Raw genomic sequence first — 14,627 nt, 5'->3', positions numbered from 1 at the left:
GCTTCAATAGGGAGGTGATATCAAACAACCAGACAGAAAACCAAAAACCAACAGATTGCCTATATCATTGGATTGTAAACAAATTATGTTAATAATAATAATAATAATAATAATAATAATAATAAAAGCTAAGCATCAGAAGTTTGTAGTTTGTAAGCTGACAAAAGTATTTGAATATTAATTTTGTATTTCAGAATTATATAAACATATAATTATATCACATTAAATAAAATTCTTTTTTTGTGGTGTAGTAAATTAATGCGCATTTTTTAACCACTGTTTTTTCCTTGTTTTAAACTTGCTAAGGGTAAGATGTGCCTTCAAAAACCCGAAATTACAGGTTATAGTTTTGAGATTTAAAAAAATGAAAACCCTAAATACAAACCTCAAATGAGGCCAAACGTGAAGCATTTCAGGATTCTAAGGGAAAAGTAGACGCTTTCATAGTGGTCCAACAAATTAAAAATTGTATGTTCTACTCAAATAGCTAGGTTTCTACAGTGATTATTAAACACTTGATGCGTAGTTGTACCCAGTTGAACTATTTAGGTAATGTTCTAGCTAGTTAGGCTATGCTAATGTTAGCATGCTGGCAACTGTTAGTAGTTATAACAGACAACATTAGCTCCTTATTAAGAATTTAGCTATTTCAGTAGAATATTAAAGCTTTAGATACAGTCACTTCATTATGATTCGTAACTTCTGTTTTGACTTCACTTAACTCCATGTTTCCATTTGACTCCACTTGACTTCAGGTCTCTTCACTTCACTTCATGTTCGCAGGTGTAGCAGACGACTGTGAATGACTTGTCTGAAAGAATTTACTTTAACCTGGGAATCCTGGATGCTTCACTTTTGGCCTAACTAGGGCCAATTTTATTTATTATTATTATTATTATTTTCAAGGTTTCAGGGGCTTTTTGGGCCCTTATCATGCTAAAAACTCATGAAATTTCACAAACATGGCAAAGGGTAGCAGATGGACGTGGTTGGGGGGTGGCCTCTGCAGCACCCCCTTTTACACGGTACATAAACTTGGTGCATATATCGTACATACTTATATGTACAAAACTCAGTAGACACATTGTGAACATCTTTCGCACTGACCATCATTACCTCCACCCAACAGGAAGTCGGCCATTTTGGATTTTGTGAAAAGTGCATGCTGTGAACTTTTAAATACTCCTTCTAGGGGATTCACATTTAAATTGAGGGCATTTTGCAGACGCCCTTATCCAGAGCGACTTACAATTATCTCATTTATACAACTGAGCAGTCGAGGGTTAAGGGCCTTGCTGAGGGTTAAGGGCCCAGCTGGGATTTGAACTCTCAACCTTCCGATCAGAAGTCCAATGTCACGTGATTCACGTGACTGTCACCAAACTTGGTCAACATTATATCAAGACATTGAGGATGCTAAATTGCGAAGGGATTTTTGATATCTCAAGCGGTTTTGCCTTGGTTAGGCAATAAATTCATGGCAAAAAAAGGGAAATAGGAAGTGTCTCATATCTTCTGCATGCATTGAGTGATTTAGATCAAACTTGAGCTCTACGTTTGGTACTGGGGGCTGAGCACATAGATGTGACTATTGTGAGTCACAGTCATAGCGCCAACAACTGACAGCAGGAACTGTGTGACTTAAAAGAGGCTTTTAAGTAGTCTTCTTATATTTACCCAATCGCTTCAAACTTGGTGGGGTCAGTTTCACCTACAGTCACCAAACTCGATACATATATTGTTCTCATCAAGCTGGACAACTTTCAAACTGACAATCTTTAGCTCCGCCCAACAGGAAGTACGTCATTTTGGATTTAATGTGCATTTTTTGAAAAGCAAAATCTTCTTTTTTTGGGAAGACATCTACTATATAGCTATAATTATACTTAATCTTTGCATAGCTGTTACACTGTAATTCATATCAAATGAAATCACAAACTAGGAGAAAGGCTCCAGCTCTTCCCTATCATACAACAGTTACCACTGAAGGCTAACGCACGCTTTCTCAGAGACAACTGAAACCAGCCAACCACTTTTTTTCCAAACTGCTGCTCATGCTGTGTCACAGGGTACACACAGGGTACACACTTGGAGGACTACTATCACTATAATAACACTATCCCCCTCTTCCGCATACATGAGCTTACAGGCACCCACAACTGCCTATGATTGACAGTGATGCCATCCCTCACGCCCAGAGAAAATGTCTAATTTTGTCTAAGGAGTCTCTTGACTCCTGGCCACAAATGGCTGTGGCCTCGTTGGGATTCATACTTGAGATCTCCGGAAGACAGGGCAAAAGCATTTCTGTTATATTTCTTTTTTTTCTTTGGAGTTATGTGTTATTAAAGGCAAAAATGTAACTTTAATAAATACACCAGATTATTTAATGTGACGTGTATATAAGTACTTTTTTGTCAACTTCCAAGCTCTTTATAAAAGGAGCCTCCACAAGTAATATAAATTACATACCTAAAGGTGCAATATAGGTCTAATAATTGAAAAAGTCATGCATCAGTTTAGAAGGCGTACCCTAAAGACATTACAAGTTGCAAAGCACATTGAAAGTTTTCTATTTTCCCTAGAGAATAGTGCACAGGGGGAAAAATAACAAAAAACAAAACTAATTTCAAGAATAATCACTGCTCAGACAGAAAGGAAGTAACAACACATGCAGAAATAACGACTGATTACAGCTCATACTTTGTCTTGACAGGAGTATGAAAGGTTATTATTTCATCTAGTGGAGCCACTTAAAACCTGTTGCTGGAGAATATCAGTGAGTAATCGTTAGCTAAGCCTTCTTAAACGTCTTGGAGAGTGCAGGTCTCACTTGCAAATGCTCTATAAAATCACTTTGCAATATACACTGAAGGTAATGTAATATAAAAAAAAAACTAAAACAAGGTTACAGAGCATTTTCTGAAATATGAAAATATGTAGGAAATATTTCACTGCAGCCTATACACTGATCAGCCATAACATTAAATCCACCTGCCTAATATTGTGTAGGTCACCCTTAAGCTTGATCCGTCGAGGCATGGACTACACAAGACCTCTGAAGGTGTGCTGTGGTATCTCGCACCACTACATTAGTAGCATATCTTTTAAGTACGGTAAGAGGCGAGGTGGGGCCTCCATGGATTGGACTTGTTTGTCCAATCCATGAGATCTGGGGAATGTGGAGGCCAGGTCAACACCTCAAACTCTTTGTCATGCTCCTCAAACCAATCCTGAACAATTTTTTGCAGTGTGGTAGGGCGCATCATCCTGCTAAATGAGGCCACTGCCATTAGGCAATACCGTTGAAGTACACACCCATGAAGGGGTGTACTTGGTCTGCAACAATGTTTAAGTAGGTTGTACATGTCAAAGTAACATCCACATCAAGTCAAGTGGAGTTTATTGTCATTTCAGCCATATACAAGTACATAGTGAAACGAAACGACGTTTCTCCAGGACCAAGGTGCTACATAAGAAACACAGAACAACACAGAACTACAAGGGACTACATAAGTTATACAATAAAGTGCACAAGTGCAAACATGCGCAGACAGCACAAAACAGTACAAGACAGTACAATGACTACTGTCTTTTTGGGACTACCTATGAACAGTATAATATAATGAGTAATGTAGCAGCTTAAACGTGCAAAAACTTGCAAAAAAATTGCAGAGAGGATGCTCAGTTGTGTGTGTATTGGAGGTATGTGTGTGTGTTCCTTCAGTCCAGTTACTGAGTATTGAGGAGTCTGATTGCATGGGGGAAGAAACTATTGCACAGTCTGGTCGCGAGGGCCCGAATGCTTCGGTACCGTTTACCAGACGGCAGGAGGGTGAAGAGTGTGTGAGAGGGGTGTGTGGGGTCATACACATTGCTGGTGGCTTTGCGGATGCAGCGTGAGGTGTAAATGTCTGTGATGGAGGGAAGAGAGACCCCAATGATCTTCTCAGCTGTCCTCACTATCCGCTGCAGGGTCTTGCGATCCGAAACGGTGCAATTCCCAAACTAGGCAGTGATGCAGCTGCTCAGGATGCTCTCGACAGTCCCTCTGTGGAACATGGTGAGGATGGGGGGCGGGAGATGTGCTTTCCTCAGCCTTCGCAGAAAGTAGAGACGCTGCTGGGCTTTCTTCATTATGAAACTGGTGTTGAGTGACCAGGTGAGGTTCTCTGCCAGGTAAACACCAAGAAACTTGGTGCTCTTGACGATCTCCATGGAGGAGCCGCCGATGTTGAGCGGAGAGTGGTCTCTCTGTGCTCTTCTGAAGTCAACAACCATCTCTTTAGTTTTGTCCACGTTCAGAGACAAGTTGTTAGCTCTGCACCAGTCTGTTAGCTGCTGCACCTCCTCTCTGTATGCTGACTCGTCGTTCTTGCTGATGAGACCCACCATGGTCGTGTCATCGGCGAACTTGATGATGTGATTTGAGCTGTGCATTGCTACACAGTCGTGAGTCAGCAGAGTGAACAGCAGTGGACTGAGCACACAGCCCTGTGGGGCCCCAGTGCTCAGGGTGGTGGTGTTGGAGATGCTGTTCCCGATCTGGACTGACTGAGGTCTCCCAGTCAGGAAGTCCAGGATCCAGTTGCAGAGGGAGGTGTTCAGGCCCAGCAGGTTCAGCTTTCCAATCAGGTGCTGAGGAATTATTGTGTTGAATGCTGAACTGAAGTCTATGAACAGCATTCGAACATGTGTGTCGAACATATGAGCGGTTGGGAAGGTAAGCGAATTGCAGGGGGTCCAGTGAGGGGGGCAGCAGGGTCTTAATGTGCCTCATGATGAGCCTCTTGAAGCACTTCATGATGATGGGTGTAAGTGCAACGGTAGTCATTGAGGCAGGACACTGGAGACTTCTTTGGCACAGGAATGATGGTGGTGGCCTTGAAGCACATCGGAACAATGGTGCTGCTCAGGGAGGTGTTGAAGATGTCAGTGAAAACATCTGCCAGCTGGGCTGCACATCCTCTGAGCACCCTGCCAGGAATGTTGTCTGGTCCAGCAGCCTTCCGCGGGTTGACTCTGTGTAGAGTCTTCCTCACGTCGGCCGTGGTTAGACACAGCACCTGGTTACTGGAAGGAGGGGTGGTCTTCCTCGCCGTCACGCCATTCTGTGCCTCAAACCAAGCGTAGAAGTCGTTCAGCGCATCTGGGAGGGAGGCATCACTGTCACAGGCAGGTGATGTTGTCCTGTAGTTGGTGATGGCCTGGATGCCCTGCCACATGCGCCGCGTGTCTCTGCTGGCCTTGAAGTGGTTGTGGATTCTCTGAGTGTGTGTGCGCGCTTTGCTTCTCTGATGGTCCGGGACAGTTTGGCCCTTGCTGTTCTTAGGGCCACCTTGTCACCTGCTCTGAAGGCGGCGTCTCAGGTCCTCAGTACGCACCTCTGCAGGCATCCACAGCTTCTGGTTGGAGCGTGTGGTGATGGTCTTGGAGACAGTGACGTCATCAATGCACTTGCTGATATAGCTAGTCGCTGATGTCGCGTATTCCTCCAAGTTGCTGAAGTCGCCGTCAGTTGCCGCTTCCCTGAACATGTGCCAGTCAGTGTGTTCAAAACAGTCCTGAAGAGCAGAGATGGCTCCTGCTGGCCAGGTTTTCACCTGCTTCAGAACCGGTTTGGAGCACCTGACTAGCGGTCTGTATGCTGGGATTAGCAAAACAGAGATGTGGACTGAGTAGCCGAGGTGGGGGCGGGGCTCTGCACGGTACGCGCCAGGGATGTTTGTGTAAACAAGATCCAGTGTGTTCTTCCCTCTCGTTGCAAAGTCTACATGCTGATGGAATTTAGGGAGCACTGACTTGAGATTTGCATGGTTGAAATCTCCGGCAACAATAAACGGTCCATCAGGGTTTGAATCCTGCAGCTTGCTAATAGACCCATACAGTTCACAGAGCGCGTCTTTAGCATTAGCGCTGGGGGGAATGTATACACCGATTATGAGGACAGTGGTGAATTCCCGTGGTAAATAAAATGGTCTGCATCTAACAGTCACAAACTCCCCCAGCGATGAGCAGTAACTAGAAACTAGCACTGAGTTCTTGCACTATTCCGTGTTGATGTAAACATACAAGCCGCCGCCGCAAGCCTTACGGCACAGAGCTGTGTTTCTGTCGGCACGAAACGAGGCTAGCCCATCTAGCTGAATGGCGGCGTCCGAAAGAATGCCAGGACCCAAGATTTCCCAGTAGAACATTGCCCAGAGCATCACACTGCGTCTGCTGGCTTGCCTTCTTCCCATAGTGCATCCTGGTGCCATCTCTTCTCCAGGTACCAAGCTGTCCACATGTAAAAGAAAAAGAAAACGTGATTCATCAGACCAGGCCAACTTCTTCCATTGCTCCATGGTCCAGTTCTAATGCTCACGTGCCCGTTTTAGGTTGTACTTTCGGCGGTGGACAGGGGTCAACATGGCGAGTCTAACCGGTCTGTGGCTATGTAGCCCCATACGCAGCTGTGATGTACTGTGTGTTCTGACACCTTTCTATCATAGCCAGCATTTTTCAGTAATTTGTGCTACAGTAGCTTTTCTGTGTGGGAGCCTTGGGTGCCCATGACCGTGTCCCCGATTCACCAGTTTTCCTTCCTTGCACCACTTTTGGTAGGTACTAACCACTACCTGGCGTTTTGGAGATGCTCTGAACAGTCTACCTTTACATCAGGGTTTCTCTAACATTGAGTGTTTTTAAAGCTAGTCTTAAGACTTATTTTTATTCTTTAGCTTTTGATTAATTTAAATGTACTGTTGTTATTGTTGTCTTTGTTGCCATTGTATTTGGATACTATATTTCTTTTTGTAAAGCACTTTGGGTCAACTTCTGTTGTGTTAAATGAGCGCTATAAAAAATGTTTGACTTGACTTGATGGCTGATCGCTGATCTCAGAATGGATAAGAAAGTGCCTATTTTTCATGATTAGTACAAATATGTTGCCATGAAAGTCTCTGGAGAACAGAAAACTTGGAACACAGACTGCATGACTTTAAATTCACAGTCCCTTACAGCTTTATCTCCCACTGCGTGGAAGGTTTATAAATAAACAGTTTTATTTAGTTAACACTAGCTTAGGCTGCAGATAGCCATCATTTATGCCAACATCTTATATTAACTTCGTTTATATACAGACCAAATGATGTCAACCTGTGGACATCACAGATTGCATTACATCAATCTGTTTCAGCCAGAATGATTCTCTTTTTTATAAGCTGCATAACTTTTTTTTGTTTTGCTTCTTCCTGCAATTTGTTTGATTTTAATACTGTTTTACTAAAATTATGAACTTATGCATATTAATCTGTATTTATTGTAGAATGTTCCAGATTTGGCACAATACTGTATGATTTGTATTTACCACAAGATGATCATGAAGCTAGTCATGCATTATAAGATTTTGCATGATAAGATTTCTTGGATTTTGATGCAAGAAATCTTATAATGCAAAATCTTATAATGCATATGAATGAAGTAATGTGCACATATGATTTTGCTACAAAAATAACTGTATTTTAATGTGTGTCTATGTGTGTATGGACATTTAAAAAATATTAATGAACATCAATAGTCATGACCTCTACATAACATGAGGGGCCTAAAATATGTAAGCAAACTATTCTCTTAAGGATGTTTCAGTTTTGCATTCTGATAGTCATACATAATTTTTGAAATCTGAATTTGAAAGATGATACATACAGTATATTACATACATTTTAGATTACATATAGCCTGATCTCATCCCTGTGACCATAACTTCACTAATCTTTAATCTTACAGTGTGTCTGTGCCTAATATTGTTTCATATGTTGTTCATAATTTTATAACAGCTGCGTAATTGTCATGTCATCAGAAATTCTTCGTAGATTAATTTAGCTCTGAATACATACAGCAGCAGTTTCAGATGCTGACGTGAGATCATTTCAAATCTTGTCAGATTGGTGAGAGATGCTCTGAAATCTTACACAGTCAGACTCTCTTCTGTTTCACATGATATACTGAATGGTGGACATGCAGGTAAAAAAATAGCTGCAAACTTTATTCCTGCATCAGACTCAACTCTTATATATTAATGCTGCTTTGGATATACATCATATCCTCCAAACAACAACAGAGATTGCTGAAATGTTCATAAAATTTGGCTGCTGACAAAACACAACTATTAAAAAAAGCAACATTCTGACACTAATATGAACAGGTGTCTTAACAGACACATTAAAGAAATGTAACCTCTTTCATGTTCTTTTGGCTTAAATATGAGAAATGATCTATAAAGTTTGATTCAGGACACAGCAATGGGTTTTGACAAGGTTTGGGATGGCAAAGTCATCACTACAACCAGTAAATACTGAAATTAGTCTCTGTTTTATAATTACATGCTTACAGAAATAGAGACGTATGTACACAGCTCATTAGTAGTAGCTAAGCTGTCTACTTGCCTAGCTAGCTACATGCTCTAACTACTTTTATATTTTTACCTACTTCTGTATTTTTGTATGTCTGTAATTTCACAGCGGAGATTTACCGATGACATCTCAGTCCCAAACAAGCATCCTGAATCAATCGTTGCAATATATATTAAAACAGAACTGGTTCTGTACATCATAGATAGGCCTACACTGTCTGCACTTAACTTCTCCCTTTATGCATATGTTTGCGGAAATTAATTTGATTTAATTCTGATTATTTGCTTTAAAACAAGATCTTGGTGGCCACAAACTGATTTCAAACTAGCCCAAAAAACACCACCAGTGGACTTGCTTTTTACATCCTCAAGCTTATTCCAAAACTAGCACTACTTGGCATAAAAATGGAAACAATGGGAACCCTACCTGCACTGAGTTGAATGAAAAATTTAACTTCTACATTTAATATTTACATTTAGAATTTATACATACATATAACATTTACATTTAATATTTATGTTTAACATTTATATTTAAAACTTACACTGAAACATAAAACTATTGTTTGACACGAATCACTATATAAATGCATCATGATGGCCTCAAATGTTTAAAAAAAATCAGACAGAAAAGAGTATTCAACTTTTTACACTTGGTGCCCCACAGAGCTGTGAGGCGGGGACACTCACCACCGCACCAACATGCTACCCATTAATGATAATTAAGATTACAGTAATAATGTTTATTTTATATTAAACATAAACCACACACACTTCTACACATTACCTGAGCAACAGCTAAAATAAAATTGACTTGAGCCTGAGAAAGCTCCTGCTATTGGCCTGCAGTCCTTCATACTTTATGTCTTTCTGACATAAAGACCTTTGGACTGCATTCAGGGTTGACAGAATTGACTTCAACAATAATCTGTTACTCTTCCTTTTTTCTCATGCTAGTAGGATGTTTTGTCACCATGTTTCTTTTTTTAAATCATACCATTCCTTAAATTTTTACTCAAATTTTTCTCACACTTTTAGTGATTGCCAGTGCCCAACCATCTGCTAGTAATCTATCCTAGTATTAAAACCTACTGCACAACAACTACTAACGAGAGAGGGTGAGGACTAGCACATGCTTCCTCCAAGACACATGACGCCAGCCACCTCATCTTTTCGAACTGCAGTGCATGTTACAGCTGAACACACTCAGAGGGTTTTGTGGGTGTGTAGTGACAGCCACTGCTGTCGCTTATGGTCATGTACCGTGTGTCTGGGTTTTTTAGTTTCAATGAGAACAGGTAGTAGCAAAAATGTTTAGCCTATAGAAAACAATTAACAACAGTATAAATATGTGTGGTTTTGAGTAGCAGTTCTGCTCTTTTTCCACCTTTATTGTGATATGACAAACAACTAAATTTTAGAGAAACACAAATAGAAATGTTTTAGGTGGCAAAAAGACAATACAATAACTTGGTTGCACAAGTGTGCCCACCCCTTTACTAACACTTTGTCAAAGCACCTTTTTCTTGTAATACAGCACTCACCATTTTTGGATAAGAGTCTACCCAAATTGAATATCCTGATTTGTCAATTTTATTTCACTCTTCCTTGAAAAAATGCTCCAGATCTATCAAACTGCAAGGGGAGGTCCTGTGCACAGCTCTCAAGTCATTCCACAGGTTTTCCTTAGGATTTACATGCGAGCTCTGACTGGGCCTTTCCAAAACATTGACCTTCTCCTTCAGAAGTCATTCCTTTGTTGACTAGGATTTGTGTTTTGGGGTGTTATTGTGAAAGTGACATTTTGCTTCATCTTCAGCTGTCTAGAAGTGTATAGGTTTTGTGCCAAAATAAATTGGCATTTTGCATTCATGACTCATACGTAAAGCCCCAGTCCCAGCTGAAGAGAAGCAGCCACAGAGCATGAGGCTACCACTACCATGCTTCTCCGCTGGTATGGCATTCTTTGGGTAATAAGCTCTCTTTGCTTATTTTTTGTGGAAAAATGAATACGTACTGAAATCTGTCATGCTTTTTGTTGTTAACTGAAGTTATTTGTTTGTTTACAGAATTTTATTATTATTTAGACACTGATAAATAAAAGCATTGAATTGGAGGAGGGTGTACATTCTTTTTCCATAACTGTATGATATATATATACAGTCAGGTCCATAAATATTGGGACATTGACACAATTCTAACATTTTTGGCTCTATACACCACCACAATGGATTTCAAATGAAACGAATAAGATGTGCTTTAACTGCAGACTGTCAGCTTTAATTTGAGGGTATTTACATCCAAATCAGGTGAACGGTGTAGGAATTACAACAGTTTGCATATGTGCCTCCCACTTGTTAAGGGACCAAAAGTAATGGGACAATTGGCTTCTCAGCTGTTCCATGGCCAGTTGTGTGTTATTCCCTCATTATCCCAATTACAATGAGCAGATAAAAGGTCCAGAGTTTATTTCAAGTGTGCTATTTGCATTTGGAATCTGTTGCTGTCAACTCTCAAGATGAGATCCAAAGAGCTGTCACTATCAGTGAAGCAAGCCATCATTAGGCTGAAAAAACAAGACCCATCAGAGAGATAGCAAAAACATTAGGCGTGGCCAAAACAACTGTTTGGAACATTCTTAAAAAGAAGGAACGCACCAGTGAGCTCAGCAACACCAAAAGACCCGGAAGACCACGGAAAACAACTGTGGTGGGTGAAACACCCTTCACAACAGTTGGGCAGATCAAGAACACTCTCCAGGAGGTAGGTGTATGTGTGTCAAAGTCAACAATCAAGAGAAGACATCACCAGAGTGAATACAGAGGGTTCACCACAAGATGTAAACCATTGGTGAGCCTCAAAAACAGGAAGGCCAGATTAGAGTTTGCCAAACGACATCTAAAAAAGCCTTCACAGTTCTGGAACAACATCCTATGGACAGATGAGACCAAGATCAACTTGTACCAGAGTGATGGGAAGAGAAGAGTATGGAGAAGGAACGGAACTGCTCATGATCCTAAGCATACCACCTCATCAGTGAAGCATGGTGGTAGTAGTGTCATGGCGTGGGCATGTATGGCTGCCAATGGAACTGGTTCTCTTGTATTTATTGATGATGTGACTGCTGACAAAAGCAGCAGGATGAATTCTGAAGTGTTTCGGGCAATATTATCTGCTCATATTCAGCCAAATGCTTCAGAACTCATTGGACGGCGCTTCACAGTGCAGATGGACAATGACCCAAAGCATACTGCAAAAGCAACCAAAGAGTTTTTGAAGGGAAAGAAGTGGACTGTTATGCAATGGCCAAGTCAATCACCTGAGCTGAATCCGATTGAGCATGCATTTCACTTGCTGAAGACAAAGCTGAAGGGAAAATGCCCCAAGAACAAGCAGGAACTGAAGACAGTTGCAGTAGAGGCCTGGCAGAGCATCACCAGGGATGAAACCCAGCGTCTGGTGATGTCTATGCGTTCAAGACTTCGGGCTGTAATTGACTGCAAAGGATTTGCAACCAAGTATTAAAAAGTGAAAGTTTGATTTATGATTATTTTTCTGTCCCATTACTTTTGGTCCCTTAACAAGTGGGAGGCACATATGCAAACTGTTGTAATTCCTACACCGTTCACCTGATTTGGATGTAAATACCCTCAAATTAAAGCTGACAGTCTGCAGTTAAAGCACATCTTGTTCGTTTCATTTGAAATCCATTGTGGTGGTGTATAGAGCCAAAAATGTTAGAATTGTGTCACTGTCCCAATATTTATGGACCTGACTGTATATATATATAATGTGTGTATATTGTTAGGGCATCAACCATAACATTAAAACCACCTGCCTAATATTGTGTAGGTCCCACTTGTGCCCCCAAAACAGCTCTGGCCCATCGAGGCATGGACTACACAAGACCTCTGAAGGTGTCCTGTGGTATCTGGCATGTTAGACATTAGCAGCAGCTCCTTGAAATCCTGTATGTTGTGATGTGGGGCCTCCATGGATCGGACTTGTTTGTCCAGCACATCCTATGGATGCTCGATCAGATTGAGATCTGTGGAATTTGGGGGGCAAGTCAACACCTTGAATTCTTTGTCATGTTCTTCAAACCATTCCTGAACAATTTTTGCAGTGTGGCAGGGCACATTATCCTGCTGAAAGAGGCTGCTGCCATTAGGAAATACCATTGCCATGAAGGGGTGTACTTGGTCTGCAACAATGTTTAGGTAGGTGGTACATGTCAAACCCAGGTAGCAACAAAAATCTGGATGAGATCTGGCTTAATTTAGGCCCTTCTGGTTTAATTCTGGCACAGTTTTTTTTTCACAGTCTTGTGTGAAACGGCATTAGGCTGAGCTCTGACATGAGTTTGGCCAACCAAAAGAAATAAAAAGCAAATGGCTTTTTTTGGCTGAGTCTTGGCTGGAGTTAGGTCTGCTGCAAACCTGGGTGGGTTTTGGTTGGGTTCTGGTTAGCCAAAGAGTAAAGAAACAGCTTTACAGCCAAAGAAATCTTGTGAAGTGGTTTATTTGTATGTCATACATCAATAAAAAGTTAATTTTGTCAAAAACAATTTAAATAATGAAAATGTGCTTGATGTAGTTAAAATTATTGAATATTTGTTCCAGGGCAGAAACTTTTATCAAAAGCTATTTTAAAATGAGGGATAAAACAAATGAATTCTAATGAATTCTAAGGAGGTAATAATATGTGTTTTTGTAAAGAAAAGAAGACTTGATGGCTCTGTTGACAAGATTAGCTTAATGGGCACTTAAACAAACAAGGTGTCAATGTGCAGAATAAAAACAAAAAAAATGAAATGTTTTAGAATGAAGACTGCTGCTGCATCATTCCTAAGACAAAAGACTGAATCAAGGTTGTAACCACACCTGAATAGGTGTTTAAGAGTTTATACCTGAATGGTTGTGAGTGAATTTTAAATGTCTTTTTCATATTGTTTTAACAGCACCAGCTTCATATAGGTTTATTCACTAAAATGGTTTATTCAGTAAAATGGAGCAAATACAAATCAAATACTGAGACACTGTCTGACAATCTGCTTCCTTATAATTTGATATCAATCTGAGAATAAAGATCTACAACTAAACAAAAAGTTACAAAGACAAACCTTCATGGATCTGTTACAGTAGTAAAACGTTTTTGTGGGATGGTAAAAAGCAAAAATAAAATTAATTAATAAATTAATATTAAAATATACTATAAAATATAGCACCATGTCTTCGGCCTACAACAAAAAATAGACGTGTTTAGACCGATCGCCATTGTGACATCATAGTACCGCGAGAGAGAGTCGAGAGCCGAATGTTCCATGTTCTTTTGAATCGCTCTCGCGGTACTGTGATGTCAAGCACCAATCGGTCTGCGCAGGCGCAGCATGAGGTCGAAATCACCCCGCCAACCAGAGGAACTGTTGTGTAGCAGCCAGCCACTCATATTTACGCACACTGTGGAGGTAAAATTCAAACTGCTGTTTTGCTACATGCTGAACTGCTGTCTCGCTGTATTGTTTTCTTTTTTTTTTTTTTTTTTTAAGAAATCTAAACTTTTAGTTGGTCTCAACTTTTAGGGTTTAGCCTTTCTCAGCAGCGCACTACTCAATCAGCTTGTTTATTCATTTGAAGCTTTTCTGGTTGGTTTTTATTTGCTTTATGCTAGAAGTGCTGCAGTTATTCACAGTCTTCATTTTCAGTGCATAATGGAAAACTTGTGGGCGAAGCGAAGTGAGCGAAGCGAGCAAAAAAAACATGCACAAAAGGGCGGCTAGGCGTGTCGATAGGATGTTTGAATCTTTGGAGAAAGAAATTAATTCTCAGCTTGAAAAGAGACCAAGCACTGGCACCGATGCATGTTCTAGTGTTGCCAGTTCCATTCAGGCAGTGGAATCACTGTGGCATCATGACTCCTCGACGCCCAGACTCCAGACAAAGCGCCTCCAAAGCAACGATCCATTCCAGAGATGTAAGATTTTTTTTATTTCATAATCACTGTTAGTGTAAGCCTGATGTTATACAAGGGATGGTGTGGTAACCTTACAATTTCTCTGTTATGTTTCAGCACTTCTTCATGACATCTTAACAAAGCTTGAAATTGTTATGGAGCAGCAAAGAAACATTGTAAGAATGGTTCAGGATCTCAAAGAAAACAATGTCAGTGAGATCACTGAGGCTAACGACTTAACTACAAAACATTTTCCAGTTGAAGATTTAAGATCATTAAC

At 40.6% G+C, this 14,627-nt stretch overlaps 1 protein-coding gene across 1 annotated transcript in view; it reads right to left on the bottom strand.

Moving 5' to 3' along the window:
* The window catches only part of syt6b (synaptotagmin VIb), a 32,291-nt gene that overhangs the window by 7,703 nt on the left and 9,961 nt on the right, over positions 1 to 14,627 (bottom strand). The gene's annotated exons all lie outside the window — the stretch shown is intronic.

Source organism: Pangasianodon hypophthalmus, chromosome 20, assembly GCF_027358585.1.
Source record: "Pangasianodon hypophthalmus isolate fPanHyp1 chromosome 20, fPanHyp1.pri, whole genome shotgun sequence".
Taxonomy (NCBI): Eukaryota; Metazoa; Chordata; class Actinopteri; order Siluriformes; family Pangasiidae; genus Pangasianodon; species Pangasianodon hypophthalmus.
Note: the sequence above shows the minus strand (reverse complement) of the source record. Positions and strands in the feature narration are given on the sequence as shown.